Source organism: Eurosta solidaginis, chromosome 2 (genome assembly GCF_040869045.1).
Source record: "Eurosta solidaginis isolate ZX-2024a chromosome 2, ASM4086904v1, whole genome shotgun sequence".
Lineage (NCBI taxonomy): Eukaryota > Metazoa > Arthropoda > Insecta > Diptera > Tephritidae > Eurosta > Eurosta solidaginis.
Window position 1 is genome coordinate 232,640,598 of NC_090320.1, and position 25,428 is coordinate 232,666,025.

The window sequence follows — 25,428 nt, forward strand, 5'->3', positions numbered from 1 at the left end:
TTCGTTTTGATACGGCAGAAAACGAAACAAAATCATTTCGTTAATTTGACTTTCTTAACGGTAATAAACGAAACGAAATGACTTTGTTTCGTTTATTAACGTTAATTATCGCAACGAAATGATATCGGTTCGTTGGTTAAGCATGCCTGGTTTAAGGCTTGTATATAGTTCTGGCTGGTTTCGGGTCCGCCCCTTCTTTAAGTCTAATTTCAGTTCTGGTTTTTGCTTCCTTTCCTTTCCTTTTTCTTTGCTTTACTAAACTTTACTGTATTCTACCTAACTTTACTTTTGTTTCCTTTACATTTGCATTTCCATTCCTTCCCACTTTTATACATTTCATGAAAATTAAAGGGTTTATCAGGATTGGTTCGAATCTCTCAACGCCAAACATTTTTGTGAAATATTGTGATTTATGTAAGTCTCACTTACCTACTCATTTTCATAATTCCGATAGATGGGCAGAAAACTGAGGTATCGTTCGGAAATTTTGAACTAGGTGTAGATTTTGCATGAAAAATTCCATAAGCTGGCGTAAATTTATTGCGCACCTCCATTATTCAAAACTATGAGCACCCAAAGAAGCGTAGCTCATATTTGACTCATTCGTAATATTTGCAGGTTTTTCTCAAAGTTTTTTGAGGCAACCAAGTATGAATATGTATTTGGTTTGGGTAAAATGAGTGCTTATTAAAACCGAAAAGATCTGTGGTCTAGCATTCGATGAACCACTTTTAATTTTGATGATATAAACAAAAAGTTCGGATAAGTTTTGGTTGTTTCACTTCAGAACCTTTTAAAATCATAATATTTTGATATCAAAAGTATCACTTTAATGAATGTAGTATTTTACGAACGTCATTGAGGCTTATATAAGTGGAAATTACGCCAATTTTTGGGTAAATTTTAAATTTCGGGGAAAAGTGTAGAAACTTTATAATTATGTTTCAAAAGCCATTTTTATACCTCTCATAAAAATGGAATAATATATTAAGTTTGGTCCAAAAAGATAAGCAGAGATAGGCCCAACAACAACTATACCGGAATGATCAGGATGAGTTGAGTTGATTTAGCCACATCCGTCTAACCGCTCGGCTCGGACTATTAGAATTTGTATCCGATAAGAGGTTTCGGTAATAGTCTAGTTGAGGGGTCGACTGCTAATACGCTACCAAAAATATTGAGAGAGAGGTGTCAAACGACGCGTCTTTACATCAGTATTAATAATCCGAAGGCGGAAAAGAAAAATTTTAACTCATTCAAAAGATATTTACGAAAAATGGCCCGCGGGTCCTTCCGAAACCGGGGGTGGTATCCATAGTATTTCTGTGCAGAACACCTTTCTGCATAGGCGGCCTTCCACCGCGCTTATAAAAAATTACTCTATTACAGCAAAAGGCAGTCTCGTCTTTGCTTGTCACATTTGAGCAAAGTAGTTTTTGGGAAGAACAAAATCTGCCGTGCACTCTAGTATTATTAACATTTCGAAGAATATCCTTTAAACTGATACTCTTTAAATGATTATTTGGTTGATTAAGTTTTGAGTTTATGGTCCCATCAAAAACATGAAAGGTATAACGCCGTCCACACTGCCAAACACAGCTGCGTCAGTGCTTGTTTTGCCCCAAAAATAGTCAATATTTATTTAGTTCTAATTTTTCATTGAAACAAAAATAAAACGAATACTTGAAAAATGCTAATTTGTCTTTAGATCTGGCAATAATTAGCTTAATTATCAACTTATATATGTATATTCTGGAGAACCTCAAATAGGCTGAATGAGGTCATAGTGTTACCAGAAACGTTTTATAAATAAGTAATTTGATATTTTCTTTTCAATCAAAAGAATAAAGCTTAAAAAGTGTTAATTGGGCAGTACAGTACCCAATTTTGATAGAGTTATAAACAAGCAAGTAAGGGTGGGACTATATTCGGCTATGCCGAAAACTTTATATCTTTCATGAATAGATCTGATGAATAATCTTATCCTATTTGTAGTATTCGAATAATCGGCTGTATAAAATATGTAATATATATGGAACAGATGTGCATAAGCGACGTTTTTGATAAATATCATATTAGCAGTAGATCGGTAATCCTCACACAAAATTTTACGTTTCTTGTTGTCTGCTATGACCGTGAACCTCTTATCTGAACAATAGATTGTTTGTGATATGTATCGTACTATACGAGTATATGTATATGACCGATATATATGATTTTGTTTCCACAATATATACCACATATGTAATTGTTTGATGCCACTGAAATGTTTAGCTGTTAAAATGAGGCAGAAATTAGAAAAGCTTTTTAACTGAACGATCGGTTATATAGGATATATACGGCCGATATCTACAAATGCTACGTATGTCATCATTTTGTAAAATTTTATACCCCTAGCTCTTGCAACAATCGGTTGTAAGGGATATATGTATAAATAAAGAAAAATCGGATGTGACGAAGCCAGCCGCGTCCTTACTTATTTAAATTACTTCATAAAATATCAATTGAAGTAATCAAACGATTTTCTCAGACAAGAATACATCTGATGAAATTTGAAGCTTATATCTCATGAAATGAGGGAGATATGTATAATAAAAAACCGATTTTCTTAAAATTCGGCTCGATGCGGTATAGATAGATGCTGTAGCGGTCCGGTCCAGTCGGTTCTGGCAAATGTCCAATCGGCCCCCTAAATATACCATCTCATCTAATTTTATCAAGATATCTCAAAAATTTAATGGCGGGTTTGCTTTCAAATAGACAGACAAATATGGCTAAATCAATTATTTCATCAACCTAATCATTTCGATATTCTCATTGGTGATTCTATCTCTTATTTTCTAGGGACTTAAAACTTTCGAGACTTGGACCAAACTGAATACATCATTTCATTTTAATGAGATTACAAAAAGGAGTCTCTCGGTTTTCGAAGTTAGCCTGAGAACATGGTTATGAGCTTTCGAAGTTCGAAATTCGGCACCCTTTTAGGTATTAGAATATGTTTAGAAAGACGTGATGCCGTGGAAATGTGGAAAATGTTTCCATAAAATAATTATACCCAAATCTTCGAACCAAACCCCCCATTATGAAATCCTAGTTACGCCACTGGCAGATAGTCGACAGCATTGAATTTCTTTATTACAACTGATTCCTGGAATATTCTATAGAAATTACAATTACAAAATGTGGAAAACTAGATTTTTAGGAAAGTATAAATAGATTACGGTAATCTATATATTCCACCAATAGTCGTTTAGAAGCCACTGAAGTTAGTGAACGTTCACACATCACGCGAATTTCATTGCGCTTGGGTGCAAAAAACACTGTCTGTCTACGATTATAACAGCAAAATTTTAATCAAGCCCCTTAAGATGAAATTAATGATATGTAAGTATAGAGATTGTAATTTTGATCAGATTTCAAAATAATTCGACGATAATTGTGGCCCAGTACTTGATACGTTTCCTTTACCTTTGCAGCTACACTTCTGTTGATCGCTGCGGTCGCAATGCATTTACAAGCGTCCTCATTATATACAGCAAAAGATGACGTGACGGAACTAATGCCCGACAACTTTGATCGTCTCGTCATCAATGATGATGCCATTTGGGTTGTTCAATTCTATTCCCGTGGTGTAGACATAGTCGGTCATTACAACCAGAATACAAAATTGTAGCAACAGCGTTAAAGGGTGTTGTCAAAGTGGGAGCTATCGATACTACAGAACATCGCGCACTTGCCGCACGTTATCGAATTGTAGTGTCGCCCGTCATTAAAATATTCGGTACAGATAAAATTTCGCCTTTAAGCTATAATGGTGAACGCACTGCTGAAGGTATTGTGGAGGCCGCACTTGCTGAGTTTTATAAAAGGTATAAAGTGGCCGAAAGTTTCTAACAATAGCGATGAGCTGTATTAATTTTAAGTTTTTTGCACAATAAATTTTCACGTATTCAGTATTTTAAAAATGTGGAAGTACCAAGTTCGATGTGTAAATATACGGATGTACGTCTACATATAAAACAATTCCATTTTAAGAAGGATTTTATGAAGAGTAAATTTAATCTATTCAACGTTTTCTAAAATCCAATCTACAATTCTGAAATCCATATTACGCTTTCAAAATTCCAATTGATAATTCTAAATTCCACTTGACTCTCTCGAATATCCAATTGACGCTGTCGAAAATCCAACTGACTATTCTGCATTACAATTAACCCTTTCTAAAATCTATCTGGAAATAATTTAGTTCGTGTTCGACTGAGAAACCGATTGTCGTTTACACTTTGACTTCGGTTAATCGGCCCTGGTTTTGACTTAGATACCATTTGCATTTGTATCTGTTTCAGTTTGAATTTCGCTTATGGCTTTTACTTAGGTCTGGTTTCGGGTCCGCCCCTTCTTTATGTCTAATTTCAGATCTTCCTTTCTTTTTTCTTTACTTTACTAAACTTTACTGTCTCGGCCTAACTTTACTATTGTTTCCTTTACATTTGCATTTAACTATTCCGTTTCCTTCCCACTTATATACCTTTCATGCAAATTAAAGGGTTTATCACAATTGGTTCGAATCTCGTCCTTACCGGAGAAGAGATAGAACCACCAACAAGTATACGGAAATGATCAGGATGAATGTTTCTGTTTCTATGCAAACTAATCGCTCGATTTTTTAGATATTTTGATGAAATTCGGTGCGTGGGTATATTATTCAACGCATACAATGTTGTCTGAAAAAATATTCAAGATCGGTCTTATATGTAGAACTTATCCACAACAACGGATTACTCAGATAAAAATATGCTTACACATAAGGCATACATTGCTGCCTGAGAAAATGTCAATATTCAACTGATTGTCCATATTTTATAAATTTTTTGAAATTTCATCAGATTATTGTTCAGCTTCAATCATGAAATATATGAAGTCTTCGGCACGGCCAAAGGCAGCCCTGTCCTTTTTTTTTAAATGTAGACAGTAATTTTTGGAGAGAACAAAGTCTGCCGGGTAATCTCGTATCATATTAATTTTCTCCATAAACATTTCGGGAGACACTTCAAGCAGTACAAAACTGATGGTCTTTAAAATAATTGATTTGTTTGATTGTTTAGTTTTTGCGGTTATAGATTCGTTAAAGCATAAAAGGTATAAGGCCGTCCCCAAAGTCGAACACAGCTCCCTCCTTACATGTTTTTTTTTTTTTTTTTCAGAAATAACACTGTGGAACAAATTTTCACTCTTCAAAATTTTCCAAGGAAATTTTTATCATATTAGATGTGATTTTGTGTGCTGATTTCATAAATCATTTTACTTTTTTTGTAACAGCTCTAGTTTTCGACATATTTTCGACTACCCGAAAACTAATCCCACAGGAGTAGAAAAGTGCAACAACAAATAAAATAATTAAAAAAACATTTTTAAGTTAAACGGTTTTATTGAAAACAATACTTACATGAAGTAATAATAATATGAAAAGCTAGAAAATAATTAGGTAGGTCCTAGGTACTATTCATCACACTCCTTATCAATCTAGGGCGTTGATCAGACAATTACATAAAAGCGTTGGGCGCGTGAAATTTCTAAAAATGTGAGGCGTATCATAACCTAATTAAGGTTCAGTTGGTTTTACTTATGACTATCAATAGAAATATTACGCGTCCAATGCTTTTATTTAATTGTCTGATCAACGCCTTAGATTGATGAGGAGTGTGATGACTAGTACCTAGAACCTACCTAATTATTTTCTAGCTTTTCGTATTATTATTACTTCATGTAAGTATTGTTTTCAATAAAACCGTTTAACTTAAAAATTTTTTTTAAATTATTTTATTTTCAAGTTTTTAGTCTTTATTTAATTGCCTATTCTTTCTCATTCTATTTAGTTCATTTAGTGACTCATTATTACAAGGACTCTTTCCTGACAATTTGTTGCAACCTAAGTCCTCAATACATAATCCTTCCAAAGACTTTGCTCGACTCTGCGCCACGTATGCTTGTCCATCCTCTAACTCCAAAATATTTTGATGTCACTTCTACCGGACTGTATGCAATATTTGTTCCAAATATGAGCCAAATCGGGCATCATAGGTCGCTTTCTATTCATGTATGTATTATGTGTTCCAAATATGGACCAAATCAAATCGGACCACAAATACGATTTTTGTGAATATCTCGATCCTTGCGCCACCTAGCGGCGATTTTTTTTGATAGGTCGCTTTTTATTCTTGTATGTATTATGTGTTCCAAGCATGAGCCAAATCGGACCACAAATACGATTTTTGTGAGTATCTCGATCCATGCGCCACAAAGCGGCGATTTTTTTTCATAAGTCGCTTTTTATTCTTGCATGTATTATGTGTTTCAAATATTAGCCAAATCGAACCACAAATACGATTTTTGTGAATATCTCGATCCATGCGCCACCTAGCGGCGATTTTTTTCACAGGTCGATTTCTATTCTTGCATGTATAATGTGTACCAAATATGAGCCAAATCGGGCAACAAATACGATTTTTGTGAATATCTCGACCCATGCACCACCTAGGGGCGATTTTTTTTTTCACAGGTCGATTTCTATTCTTGCATGTATTATGTGTTCCAAATATGAGCCAAATCGGACCACAAGTGCGAATTTTGCGAATATCTCGATCCTTGCGCCACCTAGCGGTGATTTTTTTCTTATTATTGCATTGTCATCGGGTTCTGAACTATACCAAGTCTCAAGCTTGTAGCTTATCGGGAAGTTACTTAAATTTCAATTACAAAATCCGTTCACAACGGCCGTGCATGCGGTCGTGCGGCCTGCCTGTCAACTCAAGCTAAAAAAAATCGTTTAATAAAAATGCAACAATTTACAAATGTAAACCTCAATTTTTTTAATACTTCATTTATTATTTGCCTTTGTTCTTTCGGTGGTAATATAATGCTATCACGGTTTACCAAGGGTGGATTTCATTTTCATTTTAAACTATTGGTTTTTGTATTTGTTGTTTCATTTAACGAAAATTAAAAAAAAAACCTATAAGAATGTCAATAAGAAGGACTCAGCGAAAGTGATCGACATTATTTTGTTTTTGTTCTTAAACTTTCGTTAAATTAAACAACAAATACAAAAACCAATAGTTTAAAATGAAATCCACCCTTGGTAAACCGCATTATATTACCACCGCTTCATATTAAACTCGGAATAATGAAACAGTTCGTTAAAGCGCTAAGAATAGATGGTCAATGTTTTGCTTACTTATAAAAAAAAAATTCCCTGGGCTGAGTTGCGAAAAATTAAAAGCAGGTATTTTCGATGGCCCCCAGATAAGACAGCTGATCAAAGACCTAGGTTTTATTGGGTCGATGAACGAGCTTAAAAAAAGTACTTGGAAATCTTTCATTTTGGTAGTGCAAAATTTCCTTGGAAACCAAAAATCTGCGAATTATGAGCAATTGGCGAACGATATGCTGTGTAATATGAAACAGCTAGGCTGCAATATGAGAATGAGGATTCAATATTTGCATAGCCTTTTAAATTGGTTTCCTAAGAATCTTGGAGATTATAGTGAAGAGCAGGGTGAAAGATTTCAGCAGGATATTGGTGTTATGGAAGAGCGACACCAAGGAAGATGGGACACGCATATGATGGCCGATTACTTCTGGAGTCTTTGTCGGGATCTTGAACAAGACCCAAAGGCAAGAAAGTCATATAAAAGCAATTTTGTGCTGATAATAGGTAAATCATTAAAATTAAGTATGTAAAAATTCTCATTTTTGTAAGAATTTAACACCTATACGAAAATTAAAAACCAGAGCTGTTAGAAAGAAACAAATCATTTTTTCGTAATCAACACCCTTAAATTGACTTAAAACGACTAAAAAAAAGTCTGGAAAATTTTCACTGTTGACCAGTGTAATCAATATTTAAACAAGTTGCTATGAGACAAATAAACCGACTAATTGCGAAAAGCGAACAGCTTATCTGGCTTAAGATCTGGTAATACAATAGGCAATAATTAGCTTAATTATCATCTAACAAATAGTTTAGGTTGGTTGGAACTGGCCGGTCCGTGAGCACCACATAATATAGCAACCAACTGGGGTTTGGACCACCCCAATTTTATTGGAGTGATCGAGCCATAAGCAAAAAAACAATCTCTCCATTCTCTCCATCCACCAAAAAAATAGTTATGAGCTTTCCAAGTTTATAATTCGAAATTCTTCGTTTTGGTATTTGAAAATGTTTATAAAGATATTTTGACATTTCTCACGTTTCCATAAAAATAGTTTACCAAAATCTTCGAACGAAAATCCCCGTAGCGAAATCCTAGAACCGCCACTGGCATGGCAAATAATCGGCATAATTTAATTGCTCTCTTATAACGGATTCCTGGAAAATGCTTTAGAAATTCTAGTTATAAAATATTAGAAAGTGGATATATAAAATTCGGTAAACTCATGTTATACCTATAGTCTTTAACAAGCTACTGAAGTGTGTGAACGCTCACGCATAAAACGAATTTCATTTCGCTTGGCTGCAAAAAGCACTATCCGACTACTATAATAACAGCAAAAGTTTAATCAATATCAAAAAATAAAACTTTACTTAAGATGAAATTAATAATATGTAGGTGTAGTGATTATAGTAATAATCAGAGCTAAAATTATTTAACAATACTTGCTTCCCAGTGCTTGATACGTTTCTCTTTACTTTGCAGCTACAATTCTGTTGATCGCCTCGGTGGCAATGTATCTAAAAGCGGCGCCATTATATGGATTGGACGATGACGTGGTAGTACTAACTCTTAACAACTTTGATCGTCTCGTTATCAATGGTACTGCTATTTGGGTTATTGAATTCTATTTCCCATGGTGTGGGCATGCTCAAGCATTTGAACCAGAATACAAAAAAGTAGCGACAAAATTAAAGGGTGTTGTCAAAGTGGGAGCTATCAATTCTATAGAACAAAAAGAAATTGCCGATCGTTATGGAATCTATCAGTCGCCCATCATTAAAATATTCGGAGCAGATAAAAGTTCGCCCTTAACCTACAGTGGTGAACGCACTGTTAATGCTGTTGTGGAGGCCGCACATGCTGAGGTTAATAAAAAGGTATAAAGTGGCTGAAAGTTTTTAACAATAGCGATGAACTGTACTAATTAAAAGCGTTTTACACAATAAATATACATGAAAATTAAACTTTTTGCCAACTTTATTTTAAACGAGGTATTACAGGCTATTTCAGATGCGTTGAACTTTGAAAGCAGGTATCTTAACATTTGTTTTTGCAGAGAATTTGGAATTGCTTTTGGAATTATATTGTGAAAAAAAGGCGTGAGTGCCTAGTACTTGTCAAGTTCGATATGTAATAATATGGGTGTACATTAAGAAAACTAATATTTTAAATTAACTACACCATATCCAGATTGATTTTAGAAAGGTTAATTGGAATTAAGAATAGTCAGTTGGATTCTCGAGAGCGTCAGTTGGATTTCAGAATTGCCAATTGGATTTTCGAAAGCGTCAATTCGATTTTAAAATGGTCAGTCAGTTTTTTCGAAACCATGTATTAGATTTTAGAATGGGAAGGTGGATTTTAGAATTGTCAATTGGATTGGAAAGTAAAAATTGGATTTTAGAAAATGTTCAAAAGATCAAATTTACTATTTCTGAAATCCAATTGACCATTTTTAAAATCCTATTTGGGTAATTCAAAATAAATTTGCAAGAGTAAAGAACTGGCAGTTGGATTTTAGAGAATGAGAATTGCATTTTAGATATCGTGAACATAATTTTGTTTACATTTCTTTTAATTTTTTCTCCATTGGAATTTTCGAAAATCCATTTGATTCAAGGTTAGATTCGAGCTCAAGGCCATTTTCTAATGATGATTATTATTATTTCTTAATTTTTCTAAATTTGAAAAATTTTATTTTGTTTTTGGAATAGTAAGTAGAAAATTTTTCAGACAACCTGCCATAGCTGCGCAGATAGATCCATTTCGAAGGGTGCTAAGCCTTCATCATCAGTACGCTTTAGGCACGCTGGGCTAACCATTTAGCTATACAGCGGTGGTTTGTTTGACTGACAAATTATTACCTCTATTCCTTCTCACCAACTATATTTATTCAGTGTTGCGCCATGTGTTGCAAATCACTGATAATGCTGGATTTGTTTATTGTCAATTACTTTGTTTGACATTCCCAAGTGCTCATGGTTTATTAACAATTGTTTTTGGGTTTTGGGTTTTTTCAAAAATAAATTTACGTTTTCTGAATTCCAAATGACGCTTTCATAATTCCAACTGACACTTTTGAAAATCGAACTTCTATTGGAAAATCCAAATAACGCTTTCAAAATTCAAATTTACAACTCTAAATTCCAACTGACGCTTTCAACAACAACAGACTACTCTAAAATCAAATTAAATCTTTCTAAAATCCAACTTGAAATGGTGTAGAGCTAGAGTTAAACTTCAACTTTACCAGAAACAAATAATTTTGGACTTTGTATAAAGAGCCTGGTCAGCTTCCGAAACAACCGATACCTGCAAGTTATTGTTTTGTTATCGGCTTGTTATCAACAGCGAAGTTATCGACTTTTTATCGCCGATTCATCAGCTTCGGTTTTTTCTTTTCGGCTTGCTATGGTCGGGTGACAGATGATTTTATAGTGAAGTTTTATCGGTTGCTGTTTCTGATGAGTCGTCCATAGCATGCCGATAACATATTGGATACAGTTCGATAACAAATAGTTAACTTTTCTATATCATATCGATAACCTGTAATCTTTATTTTTCATAATTTTATATTAACAAATCGATATTCAGTCTATCACTTTTTGCTATAATATCGATAACTTTCCGACCAAAAATAGATAACTTTTTGTTAATAGGTACATCAATTTTCGATAAGAAGACGATAAAAAATCAGTATCTCATTGACAGCTTTTGTTATCGATAGCATATTTATAACTTTTTACAATAACAAACCGATAACTGATCGATAACAAACCGTTAAAACTTTAAAAGAAATTCATAACAGGCTGACCTCCAATCTTTCCAGATCACCTACCCTTATTTTTGTTTCCATTTCTAGAACTACACCCTCGTCCTAATTGGCTTAATAAGACGTACTTCTCTCTGAAAACTCCTCATTTTCAACTTAGGAGAGTAGAATTGTTTGGTATTATGGTTATGCCTGGTGTAAAAACCACTCCATACCAGTTCCACTGCTTCTTTGAACTTCTGTTATGTAACATTATTTCGAAGCGATGTCAGTTAAAGACGTGTTCCATCTCATAGACTTGAAGGGGATAAATTAAGTAGCAGATAACGTGTTTTGTCAAGACAGCCCAGCTCCAAGGAAAGTTACAAACTAAAGACGTCGCCGCGCTTCAAAATATACTGCCAGAATATATCAGGATTACGAAGCCGATTTCCGTTTATGCGACATCCTGCGTGATGACAACATTATCGTTTAGATAGATAGTTAGGTTAGGTTAGGTGGTAGCTGCCCTGATAAGGAAAGCTCACTTGGACAACACGAAGGTCCGTTGTGATACCACAACTTGACTTAGATCTAGCTACTTAGAGAGTTGGGTAGCAACGATAAAGCTCCGAATGATACCGATCTCAACTTTGGATAAATCCTCGGGAGATCCAAGTGAGCCGCGACCGAAGTACTTTCGCCTAGTTCTGGCAAAAGCTAGACAAAGCATAAAGTGATTTGGTGATTCCACCTCATCATCTTCCATACAGCTGCAGCAGGATGGAGTTTCCAGTATATTGGGACGTACCGCATGGATACCCATGTAACCATTTATAGGTGAGCCTTAGTGAACCCAATCATTTCAACAGACCTCCTGCCATCCACTTTCGGCCAGAAAGATCTTGCTACCCTGCTAGACGTGGTGTCCGTCCAACGTTTGCTGAGAGCTGACTCGAGGCCCAGCTAGGGAGGAGCAATCCACAGGTGGCCTGTGGAATACCGAAATCCCTACAGCCATCTTCATCCGGTTCAGTTGTACCGATGCAGGCTAAGAGATCAGCTTGACAGTTACCCGGGATATCACAGTTGGCCCGGGACCCAGATAATCTTAATTGTAAAAAAATTCGATGCAATCGCAAGCGAGGTCAGGCACTCCCAAACCACCCTAGACTGCACTGTAGTTGAGCTCAAATCCTTGATAGCCGCTTGGCTATCAGAGTTGATGTTAAATTCCCTAACCGTAGTAGCACTGGATAGCATTTCATCCACCGCATTCTTAATCACAGCAACTTCCGCTTGGAATACACTGCAGTAATCAGCCAACTTAAACTTGCGGCTCACATTTAGCTCTTTACAAAAGACCCCACACCAACCTTTCCGTCCAACTTCGACCCATCTGTGAACAAGTTAATCGTCCCCATGCCTCAGATAATTCCTCTTCCCGCTCCTCTCTCTGTGGAATGACTGGGGTGAAGGTTGTATAGGGAGCAGTTATCGGCATACAATAGTCCGTTCTTTCCGGGATAAAGTCGAAACTGGTAAGAAGGCTAGAGTGTCCGAAGTCAGAAAGCCCAAAGCCCATATCATGAAGCCTGACTAACGACCGGGCCGTGGCCGCCTTTCACGCAATATGTTCAGCTACTGGATATATGTTCAGCTTGACGTTCAGTGCCAAGGTAGGTGTTGTTTTGAGAGCGCCACTGATACCGATCAGCGCTGTTGGTTGCACTGACACTAACATTTTGGAGGTGTTCGCCGTGTCCAGTCCTTTCCACCAGACCAGCACCCCATATAGCAGAATCGGTTTGACCACCATCTCATAAAGCCAGTGTACTACTCCTGGCGAGAGTCCCCATCTCTTTCCGATAGCCCCTCTGCAGCAGTACAAGGCAACCGCGGCCTTCCTGGCCCTAGCTTCCACATTGGGTATCCAGGACAGTTTCTTGTCCAAAACAATCCCCAAATATTTAACCCTGTCAAAAAGTAACAACGGTACCCCTCCAATCGAGGGAGTTCTGAAATCGGGCATCTTAATATCTCTTTGTAAAAAGAACCAATTCCGTTTTCCTGGTTTGACTGCCAATCCACATGATTCAGCCCATCTAACCACAGCATACATGTAGCCCTGCAGAACATCGTGCAGGGTGTCCAGAAATTTCCTTCTGACTAGGATAGCGAGGCCATCTGCATAGGCAACCACCCGACAACCATTGGCTTCCAGCTCCACAAGAAGCTCGTTCACTACCACAACCCAGAGCAGAGGAGACCCCCCTGTGGCGTGCCCCTGCACACTTTGCTCTCAATTATTGACCCTCCCACTCCGCTGCAAAAATTCTGCCGCATGGAAATTTGCTAATAAATTCAACCAGAGCCGCCTTGACTCCTAAACCCAGCAGAGCTCTTACGATTGCCCCCAGTAAGACATTGTTAAAAGCCCCCTCGATGTCTAGAAAGGCACCCAGAGCAAACTCTTTGTGTTCTAGGGACCCCTCTATTTGCTTTACAAGCGAATGGAGAGCCGTTTCCGTCGATCTGCCCTTGCAGTACGCATGCTGTGAAGCCGATAGTAACCCACGAGGAATCCTTTCCCGTAGGTACAAGTCAATCAACCGCTCAATCGTCTTAAGATTGTCTGGAATCCTTAAGTGATACATGAGAGCTTCTGCCGGCCTTCGGAATGAAGATGACCCTAAGCGGGATATATTTACGCCTGAGGCAGTTAGTGTAGATGATGGCCAACCAGCGGCAGGAAATCCCTAAAGACTTTTGAAGTTGCACAGGAATGATTTCATCTGGGCCCGGGTTTGTGCGACCCTATAGCCCAGATTATTTGACTTTCCCGTAGTGGAATGGCAGGCATTTCTGCATGGCCAACGACCGCCGATCATGCAGGCGAAAATCCCCAGACTCACCTTATAGAGCTCCCAGTCCGAGGGCTCTGTTGAAAAGCCGCCGACTGGACGCTCTTAGGTTGTCAAGAGACTCAGACCACCATGGCGGCTTGCCCTTCCCCCTGTAAGTTTTCAATTGACAGGACAGCTGAAAGGTGCTATTGCTTGCCGAGGTGAAGTTTTCCACCAAAATGTCTACCTCAGATTCGGACAGGTCCGAACTAATTGCAAGCGCCGCAGGCATTAGCTCTCCCAGCTTCCTACAATACAAGCCCCAGTTAGTACTTTTATGGTTCCTAAAAGATATTTTACCGGGCCGTTCTTCGTTCACCGAGAACTGAATATATCGGTGATCAGAGAAGGAGTGCTCATTGAGAACCTTCCAGCCAGATATCCAAACTTCCAATTCTCTACTAATCACCCTCCCTTACCGCAGTAATAAAAGTCGGGTCATTCCCCCTATTACATATACAAAGTCCCTCATCTACAATAAAATTAAATAAAGACTCACCTCTAGTGTTGGTATGCGAGCTTCCCCAGATGCTTTGATGGGCATTAGAATCGGCACCGATGATCACGCCAACACCTCTTCGTCTTGTTTCAGCGATGATTTCGCAATGTATCGCAGGTGGTGATCCCGCTACGTCCCCATGGGGCATGTACGCTGAGATCACCCACATTTCAGTACTGCCTCGCTAGAGGCAAATCGTGGTTACGTCACATTGGTGAAATTAGAGGAAATATAGGCTTTAATCTCTTTTTTTAACAGGCACACATGATCTAGGCCTACGTACCTCCCAATGCACCAAGGTGTTGAATTTCCAGTCCTTAATACAGAAATCTTTCTGCCGTTACTACTCAGCCACTGCTCCTGGACAAGGACTATATCCACTCCGCCTTTTTCAAGGCAGAGCAACAAATTTGTGGAAGCCGCCTTAGAGTGCTGAAGATTGATGTGACGGATTTCCATCAAAACCGCTCTTCTTGCGCACCCCATCCTTGACGGATTCGTGTTAGTCGTGCCCATTCTAAAAATTCCCCCCTCAGGGCCGCTATCCAGAGCCGATTGTGTAGTTGTCCTTCAACGGTTTCGTGGTTATCTATGCTACGCAGGGAGGCCACGCATGGGTTGACGCATTGCCTAATGGGTAATGCGTTCAGAGCCAGACCGGACGCAAAGCGGGAAAATTTTCAACCGCACCTACACCACCAACATAACGGCGACGGAGCCGGAGCGTACCTTGAGGCCCGCCACGGTTTTAGCTGGACGTGGGCAGGTGCAGCGTTAGCCTACCAGCCATTTCGATAGGGTTTCACCCCAGAATACCGCACCTACCAGCCCAAAGTCATCAAGTCAATAATCAAAAGCCCTAGCAATCCAGTTCGTCACCGTTGTATACCGATCTTGAAACTTAATAGAGTCCTCCCTCCCCTGAGCTCGGCACAATGACTCAGGGGTGCGGGTTTTATCAAGTTTTCCTCTCTAGATCCGCCATTATCAGTAGAAGCAGGGGCACCTCGTGCAGGACGTGATAACTAATCACGCGTGACAGTTCGTCACTATGGCCGGTCTCAGCCTGATAACATTCCCTGATCCAGAGCCTGGAACCACGTATGATATCCAAGTCAAGTATCTTAGCTACCTTAGTTTAGGTAGACACGTGACTCAAAGTTGAGTTAAAATAGACACATTTTAATTACTAATACTACTTGTGGTGGCGAGGTATGTTTTGCGGTTCGAAAGCATTTTGAAGGTGCCGTGGTTGCCCTCAAAAACGTAGATTGTATGCTTGGTCAGTTATGTGTTACAATTATTGACCTAGACCTTGCAGAACTATACAAGTTGGAAGCACGGTGAGATACGTACAAACTAGGGCTGTGAACTGCTTCCGGATTTTTCAACGATCCAGATAAACCGGATAGCTAAGCAAAAAATCCGGCTATCCGGATATCCGGATTCACAAATGGGAAATCCGGATATCCGAATGTCCGGATACTGGAATATAAAAGTTGAATATCTCCATATCAGAATTGAATGAAGCAAACATCGAAAAATTATTCACAAAATATGTTTGTAGATTATTAAATTAACGTCAAAAATTAAAAAGCTACAATTTTACAAACAAGTGAAAATAAGAACAGTGCCATTTGTTTATATTGTGAAAAAACGCTGTTAATTGATTTAAATGCCCCACAAATTTATTGTTATTAATGTTAAACAAACATATATGGTACATCAATTTGTTGCTTTCACTGGATATCCAAAAACACGGTTATTAACCGGATCATCATAAATCCGGATATCCGGATAGTTTCACAAACGAATATTAACCGGATATCCATGCCGTCCGGATTTTATCCGTGTGAACGGATACCGAATATTCGAATATGCGGATAGTCCCAGCCCCAGTACAAACATAAAAAAAAGTTCCATGTACTCTGTGTTTGTAAATCTATGGACTAATGTCAAAAACGTACTGCGTTGAAGTGTCAAATCATATTAAAAAAGTACCAATCAGCTGATATCCGGCAGACACCTGTTACTGGTTCCGCTATGGACCTAGATACTACACTATACTTATCTTTGTCATAATTCCGCCTAAAAGCGTTGATAATCTGAATTTTGGTTATGTCGCCAATATTTTCAACTAGGATGCAACTAATAAAAGCCCAAAAGCTTCGATGGCAAGGTCAAGTTATGCGAATGCATAAAAAGCTTCTGCTCAGAAAGTATTCCTATTGAACCCCGACTTGGTAATATAGAATGTCAGTTAACGCGAAGCAGGGATGACAATAACCAGCTCAGCAGATATAAAATGTCACAGTCACGACGTAAATACTTTTATATAGCAATAAAATTGTAGATTCCATTATGAAAATAATAATAATAAGTCAGCTTATTTTAGGCACCATTTTTTCACAAACGCGTCCTACAAATGGCTAGAAAATAAACTGCAACATATATGACGTATGTCAAAAGTAGAAAATTGGCAAAGTATGAAGGATGCGACGACTGCTACATTGGATATCTAGCGTTCATCTTTTAAATAAACACAGTCAACTCTCCCAGTTGCCTCCCGCCGTGGATCAGCCACTGGATGTATCTCTCATACAACTAAATTCGGGAGAAATATGAAATTTCACAGGAAGCTTACCTACAAGGCATACAATGTTGACTGAAAAAATTTTCAAGATCGGTCTTATATATAAAATTTAGCAACTACAACGGATTCCTCAGATAAAAAGTTTTACATCATTTCTTGCTCATTCTAGCAGCTAAAAGCTTGGAATTTCTCAAGATGATTGCACATAAGGCATACATTGCTGCCTGAAAATAAGTCAAGATCGGTCGTATATATGTATAATATATGTCCCATTCAACTGATTGTTCAGATTTTATACATTTTTTGAAATTTCATCAGATTACACGGGTCAACACCAAATTTGACTTTGACTTCAAAGTATTAAATTTCAAGTTTTTAGGTCATCATTTGACGAAAAAAAAATATATGGCATGAGAAAGTTTGCTTTCCTATTTGTGAAACCGATAAATGAAATTTTTCAAAATCTGTGGTTTTAATTTTTGCTTTATACTGAAACCATTCAGATAAATATTTTTATTAAGTTTTAATATCGAAATAACTTACAAAAAACTGGAAACTGATTTAAAAGTGTATACTTTTACTTTTTCTTTTATGTTCATAGGTACTAGAGGTTTACGCCGTTCACTTTATCGGCGGCGGCGGCGTAGGCTCTATTATATACCGGCGGTGGCGGCGTGGGCGGCGCGCGGCGGACGCCGGTTTTCTTATTTTAAAAAGCTTGATTTTTCTATTTAAAAAAATTATATATAGGAAAGGTTTTGTTTGTATGCATTTAAGGAAATCGACGTGTTGGTCACAGACCGTTCAAAAATTTTCAGGAGTAGATCCTTGCGGAGGGATTGTCCCTCGTTCGCTTACCCAGAGAGGCTTCGAACCTAACCCCGGTCCTTGGAATTGGTACTGCTGCGTCTGCTGAAAAAATAAAGATACATAAAAGAGTCAGACTTTTGTATGTATATCTCGTGCAAAGCGTAGTTTCACCTAGGGATAACTCTTAATAATCATCGCGAACACAATTTCTTTAAATTATTTGTGGCTCCTCGGCGGTCAGGCACAAAGGCGAGTTACGGTTGCTATTAATGGTCAGTTTTTCGGCTGTTTTTAAGAGCTACAATTCCCGAAGTCGAACAGTAGCAATCCCGACCACCAGTCGCTACCACGCCTCCTGACCCTCACAACATATGCCAGCACAGAAGCTATAGGACTGCGACTTCGAACTCATACCTTCGTCGACCTCACTTTCCTCGAAGCTCTAGGTGTAGCTCCCAAGACTTTCCAACGGATGCTTTTGTCGCGCTATGCTGCCGAGCTACACCAGAGAAACACCTTGAAACGTTAGGGAGTGACTTTTCGGCCAAGGATGCCGCCCTCCAAATCATAAGCAGTCTAAGGGGATGTCATTGCGTAACTCATCGTGAAAATCGTACAATCCTCGGCACATCTACATAATTAAAATTTTACAAGGACCCTGGATAAAAATTTTAAAATGTAGACCAAAGTTTGCAGATGTTTGTGTTCACAACATTGATTTCAATAGTCTTCGTTAAATCAAAACGATATTTTAGAATGAAAGTCGATCGATTTTAAGTGAAAGAGTAAGTGTGAAAATCAAAATTAACATTTCAAAAGCTATTGTGTAGTTACGCAAATAAACAACAGATGTTTGAATGTAAACCCAAGTGATTTTTCAAACCCTTCTCATACGTACATATATCCTCAACTTAAGTATGAGGTGAGAATCATTTCAAAGGAGTGTTTAAACTACTGGAACCTAATAAAGGATTTTGCATCACTGATTTCGCTTATTCTTTCAGCCAATCGCAATATAAAATTTTTTTTAAAATCGGACCTTTTTTTGGGTATTTTGCTTTTTTAACAACTCGAGGACATGTTCGCCTTTGGTCATTTCATTTGAATTCATTGTTCATTATTAATTTTTTGAAAAAAAATTATCAAAGTGAGCAAATAAATTTATTATATAACTTTTCTTTTAGTGTTTTGTTTTAATAACTTGGTGAATTGGGTGATGCAAAGGCGGTGTTAAGCTGACATCGAAAACGCCTGTTTTTATACTCAGTTGAGCAGAGCTCACAGAGTATATTAAGTTTGATTGGATAACGGTTGGTTGTACATACATATATAAAGGAATCGAGATAGATATACACTTCCATATATCAAAATAATCAGGATCGAAAAAAAATTTGATTGAGCCATGTCCGTCCGTCCGTCCGGCCGTCCGTCCGTCCGTCCGTTAACACGATAACTTGAGTAAATTTTGAGGTATCTTGATGAAATTTGGTATGCGGATTCCTGAGCACTCATCTCAGATCGCTATTTAAAATGAACGATATCGGACTATAACCACGCCCACTTTTTCGATATCGAAAATTTCGAAAAACCGAAAAAGTGCGATAATTCATTACAAAAGACAGATAAAGCGACGAAACTTGGTAGATGAGTTGAACTTATGACGCAGAATAGAAAAGTAGTAAAATTTTTGACAATGGGCGTGGCACCGCACACTTTTAAAAGAAGGTAATTTAGAAGTTTTGCAAGCTGTAATTTGGCAGTCGTTGAAGATATCATGATGAACTTTGGCAGGAACGTTACTGCTATTACTATATGTACGCGTAATAAAAATTAGCAAAATCGGAAAAGGACCACGCCTACTTTTAAAAAAAATTTTTTTTTTAAGTAAAATTTTAACAAAAAATTTAATATCTTTACAGTATATAAGTAATATATGTCAACATTCAACTCCAGTAATGATATGGTGCAACAAAATACAAAAATAAAAGAAAATTTCAAAATGGGCGTGGCTCCGGTCTTTTTCATTTAATTTGTCTAGGATACTTTTAACGCCATAATTCGAACAAAATTAACCAATCCTTTTGAAATTTGGTAGGGGCATAGATTTTATGACGTTAACTGTTTTCTGTGAAAATGGGCGAAATCGGTTGATGCCACGCCCAGTTTTTATACACAGTCGTCCGTCTGTCCTTCCGCATGGCCGTTAACACGATAACTTGAGCAAAAATCGGCATATCTTTAATGAACTTAGTTCACGTGCTTACTTGAACTCACGAACGAAATCCGACTATGATCACGCCCACTTTTTCGATATCGAAAATTACGAAAAATGAAAAAAAATGCCATAATTCTATACCAAATACGAAAAAAAGGAATGAAACATGGTAAGGTAATTGGATTGTTTTATTGACGCGAAATATAACTTTAGAAAAAACTTTATAAAATGGTTGTGACACCTACCATATTAAGTAGAAGAAAATGAAAAAAGTTCTGCAGGGCGAAATAAAAAACCCTTAAAATCTTGGCAGGTACTACATATATAAATAAATTAGCGGTATCCAACAGATGATGTTCTGGGTCACCCTGGTTCACATTTTGGTCGATATCTGGAAAATGCCTTCACATATACAACTACCACCACTCCCTTTTAAAACTCTCATTAATACCTTTAATTTGATACCCATATCGTACAAACTTATTCTAGAGTCACCCCTGGTCCACCTTTATGGCGATATCTCGAAAAGGCGTCCACCTATAGAACTAAGTCCCACGCCCTTTCAAAATACTCATTAACACCTTTCATTTGATACCCATATCGTACAAACATATTCTAAAGTCACCCCTGGTCCACCTTTATGGCGATATCTCGAAAAGGCGAACACCTATAGAACGAAGGCCCACTCCCTTTTAAAAATACTCATTAACACCTTTCATTTGATACCCATATCGTACAAACAAAGTCTAGAGTCACCCCTGGTCCACCTTTATTGCGATACCTCGAAAAGGCGTACACCTATAGAACTAAGGCCACTCCCTTTTAAAATACTCATTAACACCTTTCTTTTGATACCCATATTGTACAAACAAATTCTAGGGTCACCCCTGGTCCACCTTTATGGCGATATCTCGAAACGGCGTCCACCTATGGAACTAAGGATTACTCCCTTTTAAAATACTCATTAACACCTTTCTTTTGATACCCATATTGTACAAACAAATTCTCGGGTCACCCCTGGTCCACCTTTATGGCGATATCTCGAAACGGCGTCCACCTATGGAACTAAGGATTACTCCCTTTTAAAATACTCATTAACACCTTTCATTTGATACCCATATCGTACAAACGCATTCTAGAGTCACCCCTGGTCCACCTATATGGCGATATCTCGAAAAGGCGACCACCTATACAACAACCACCACTCCCTTTTAAAACCCTCATTAATACCTTTAATTTGATACCCATATCTCACAAACACATTCTAGAGTCACCCCTGGTCCACCTTTATGGCGATATTTCGAAACGGCATCCACCTATAGAACTAAGGCCCACTCCCTTTTAAAATACTCATTAACACCATTCGTTTGATACCCATATCGTACAAACGCATTCTAGAGTCACCCCTGGTCCACCTTTATGGCGATATCTCGAAAAGGCGTCCACCTATAGAACTAAGTCCCACGCCCTTTCAAAATACTCATTAACACCTTTCATTTGATACCCATATCGTACAAACGCATTCTAGAGTCACCCCTGGTCCACCTTTATGGCGATATCTCGAAAAGGCGACCACCTATACAACAACTACCACTCTCTTTTAAAACCCTCATTAATACCTATAATTTGATACCCATATCGTACAAACACATTCTAGAGTCACCCCTGGTCCACCTTTATGGCGATATCTCGAAACGGCGTCCACCTATGGAACTAAGGATTACTCCCTTTTAAAATACTCATTAACACCTTTCATTTGATACCCATATCGTACAAACGCATTCTAGAGTCAACCCTGATCCACCTTTATGGCTATATCCCTAAATGGCGTCCACCTATAGAACTATGGCCCACTCCCTCATAAAATACTCTTTAATGCCTTTCATTTGATACACATGTCATACAAACATATTCCAGTGTTTCCCTCGGTTCATTTTCCTACATGGTTATTTTCCCTTATGTTGTCACCATAGCTCTCAACTGAGTATGTAATGTTCGGTTACACCCGAACTTAACCTTCCTTACTTGTTTTAAATAACTTTTAAACAGTTGGAAAGAGTTAAATTTCGCAATTAGCTTCTTATAACTGGCAGTGATGCGCATCCGTTGATACCACTTTCGACCATATCCGACCAATTTTCGACATGAACAATAAATGGCCTAAACAGTCTTAAACGAGTAGAAAATATAGTAACGCGCCGGACGCCGCCGCCGCCGCCGCCGCGCCGATATTTTTGACATTGGGCGGCGGCATGCAAAATACGACCAAAATCGGCGGCGGCGGCGGCGTTTATCGACGGCGTATATCTCTAATAGGTACCATACCTCAATAAACCCCAAATATAGTCTCCCATCATATAGTATCCCATACTGGAGCAGAGGAAAATTCAAGATCAGGATATTCGATAGGTCTTGCATTTTTACCTCTACGTCTTTTACTCGGATTTGGTTCTCGCCAGTTTCTTGATGTTGTAAATTTCATAGATATTTTCTCACCTCGATACCAACCTAAAATATAGAAAGAGAAATCAATATGTCTACTTTATTTAATTTACTATTTAAATAAAATTTGCTTACCTTCCAAACATCTTTTGCAATAACTACAAGCGACATATGGAGCCCATGTCTTGTACAAAACACCTGATCGTTGTTTAGTTATCACTCTAGCGCCATGAGTATTGTTACTATAACTATTACGAAAGCAAACTTTATACCGAAAAAAGGTATTTTCTTTCCTTTTTGTTTATAATAAAACAGAAAATCATGAAATAAACTTTAGGACAAAAAACATATTTTTTTTGTAGAGTCGTGTTATTGTTCAGCTTCATTCTTGAAATATATGAGGTCTTCAAAGTAATTTTTGGAAAGAACAAAGTCTGCCGGGTACTCTAGTGTCTATAAATTTACTCCATAAACATTTCGGGAGACACTTCAAGTAGTACAAAACTGATGTTCTTTAAAATAATTGATTTTTTTGATTGTTTAGTTTTTGCGGTTATAGATTCGTTAAAAGCATAAAAGGTATAAGGCCGTCCCCAAAGTCGAACACAGCTCCCTCCTTACATGTTTTTTTTTTTTTTTTTCAGAAATAACACTGGATCACAAAATCCAATATTTTTTTCTGCACCAGAGACGCCAATATGAAATTCTTATGTAAAATCACCCCCTGATTGCGAAAATCAAGGTTGTTTTTAATTCTATCGTAACGTTTTTGAGATATTTACGAATTACCGTTTTTTTTTTTTTTCAAAAAACAAAATTGGGTCCACTTAATCATATATACCTCAAGCAGGAATTGAGCAATTCCAAAACGGTTTGAAGCTTTTAGAAGGTAATTGCTATAAACTGTGCATACAACACTTTTTGCTAGGCCCTGCAGATTCAAAGATAATTATAAATAAGGATTTTTTTCAATTTTTTTTTTATAAAGATATAAAGAAATTTGTACTTTGCGAGGAAGGATCTCGAAAACTTTTTATTTTTTTGCAGATTATTTTTTTCTCAAAGCTCCGTTTCGTTACAAAAAAAATAAGCTTTCATTCAACAAAATCGGTAAACCAATACAAAAGTTATAAGCATTCAAAAAAATATATCCATATAGTAAAACTTAAGTACCCTACAAATAATAGCATATGTACATATGATTCTACCTCTATGATCTTATTTTATAATTGAAAAAGTTCTGTGTCTTGTTTTGACGCTTATTTAGTTTAGGATCGAGTAGTCACACGTCATAGCGACATCCCAGAATCCTTGATACCGACTTTCAATCATTTTCATTAGCTGGTGAAACCTTTCGCCATGCTTGTCACTTTCGTCGCCAAGATTTTCTGTAGTTCGGCCTCTTGCTTTGACAATTCCAAATTCCTTATCCAATCATTGAGTTGTGCTTGTGACAAAGAGTTCTTTCGTGTTTTGTTTGAAATCTAGTACAACATGATGCCGCGTAATCAGATACTGCTGTTGACATTGAAACTGGAGCCGGGACTAAAGTTAAATTTGATTCTAGCAATGTAGCTTCCGTTGAATTTAGTTCTGGTAATGACACCATAGATACGCTCGCATAGGTTACTTTTCTTGACTTTCCAACTCCAAGTACTTTTGTATTACAAATATAGCAGTCGGCCAGTTGGTTTCTTCCACTTCATTGGTGTAATAAAATTCATATGTCGCCTAAATAGATAGTTTCAGAAATTAGTCAGCTATGCATTAAAAGGGAGAAATTCCTAATTTTTACAACGCAACTTTTTGCTCCGGTTTGCGAAAAAATCAATTCGACTCGACATGTGGTGCACACAGTATTCGGTGTCCATGGTTTTTCATTGTTTTTAGGCTCAATTCCAAAATACTTATAGTATGTAACTTTCAAAGGATTTAAAAACATACGTCGCATCCTTTTAACGATAAATTGACCGCAGGTGAAACAGAACATATCTGGATCATTTGTACACTCAAACTCTCGAGCCCTTTTATTCATATTATATTTTTAAGTAACTGACGGGTTATAAACTGCAATTATAAACTCATCAGTATCCGGCGAGCCTTGCAGATATTATGAAGGAACAAGGCGCATGTACTTACTATTATTTATACTTAGATCAAGTAAAAATTCAAGCCTACCTAGACAAAAAAGTTTCCCTAGTTGTACAAAGAAAACACTACCTGCCTTAAAAATATGCTCTTGCTTTAAATGTACCTGGGTTTGAGAAAACGACACTAACAGTTTTTTGTATCTAATAACCCTTCGAAAATCTACCTGCTAACTAACTGATATACGAATACTAACACATATGTACCAGTAGGGTACTTAAGTATTAAATGGATATATTTACTTGAATGCTTTTAACTTTTGTATTAGTCCATCGATTTTGTTGAATGAAAGCTTATTTTTTTGTAATAAAACAGAGCTTAGAGAGAAAAAAAATCTGCAAAAAAATAAAAAGGTTTTCGAGATCCTTCCTCGCAAAATACAAATTTTTTTATATTATTACAAAAAAAATGAAAAAATCCGTAATTATTGTTCGTTATCTTTGAATCTGCGGACCTAGCAGAAAGTGCCGTATTCACAGTTTATAGCAAATTTTATCGTATTTTAAAAGCTTCAAACCGGTTTGGAATTCTTCAATTCGTTCTTGAGATATATATAATTAAGTGCACCCAATTTTTTTTTTAACGGTTATTCGTAAATATCTCAAAAACTTTGCCATAGAATTAAAAATAACCTTGATTTTCGGAATCAGGCAAATGGCGTCTCTGGTGCATTTTGGCTGTAAACCAGTGTAATCAATATTTAAACAAATTGCTACGAGACAAATAAACCGACTAATTGCGAAAAGCGAACAGCTTGTCTAGCTTAAGATCTGGGAATATAATACGCAATAATTAGCTGAGTTATCATCTAACAAATAGGTTAGGTTGGTTTGAACTGGCCGGTCCG

The 25,428-nt window shown here is 37.3% G+C and overlaps 1 protein-coding gene and 2 long non-coding RNA genes across 10 annotated transcripts in view; 2 read left to right on the top strand and 1 right to left on the bottom strand.

Annotated features, from left to right (window-relative positions):
- Window positions 1–25,428, bottom strand: part of jhamt (juvenile hormone acid methyltransferase) — a 144,347-nt gene that overhangs the window by 96,034 nt on the left and 22,885 nt on the right. Inside the window, exon 1 of one of the 8 annotated variants that reach the window (XM_067767248.1) lies at window positions 22,416–22,477. The exons of 5 other annotated variants lie outside the window; for them this stretch is intronic. The gene's annotated coding sequence lies outside the window, so the exon portion shown is untranslated. Of the gene's footprint in view, window positions 1–22,316; window positions 22,384–22,415; window positions 22,478–25,428 lie in introns of those variants that run through there. 2 more of the 8 variants (XM_067767249.1, XM_067767250.1) reach the window with 2 other exon arrangements.
- Window positions 3,255–4,026, top strand: LOC137242648 (uncharacterized). The gene is made up of 2 exons (XR_010950318.1): window positions 3,255–3,387; window positions 3,480–4,026. It is a non-coding gene; the product is annotated as an uncharacterized lncRNA (long non-coding RNA).
- Window positions 8,056–9,181, top strand: LOC137242649 (uncharacterized). The gene is made up of 2 exons (XR_010950319.1): window positions 8,056–8,608; window positions 8,700–9,181. It is a non-coding gene; the product is annotated as an uncharacterized lncRNA (long non-coding RNA).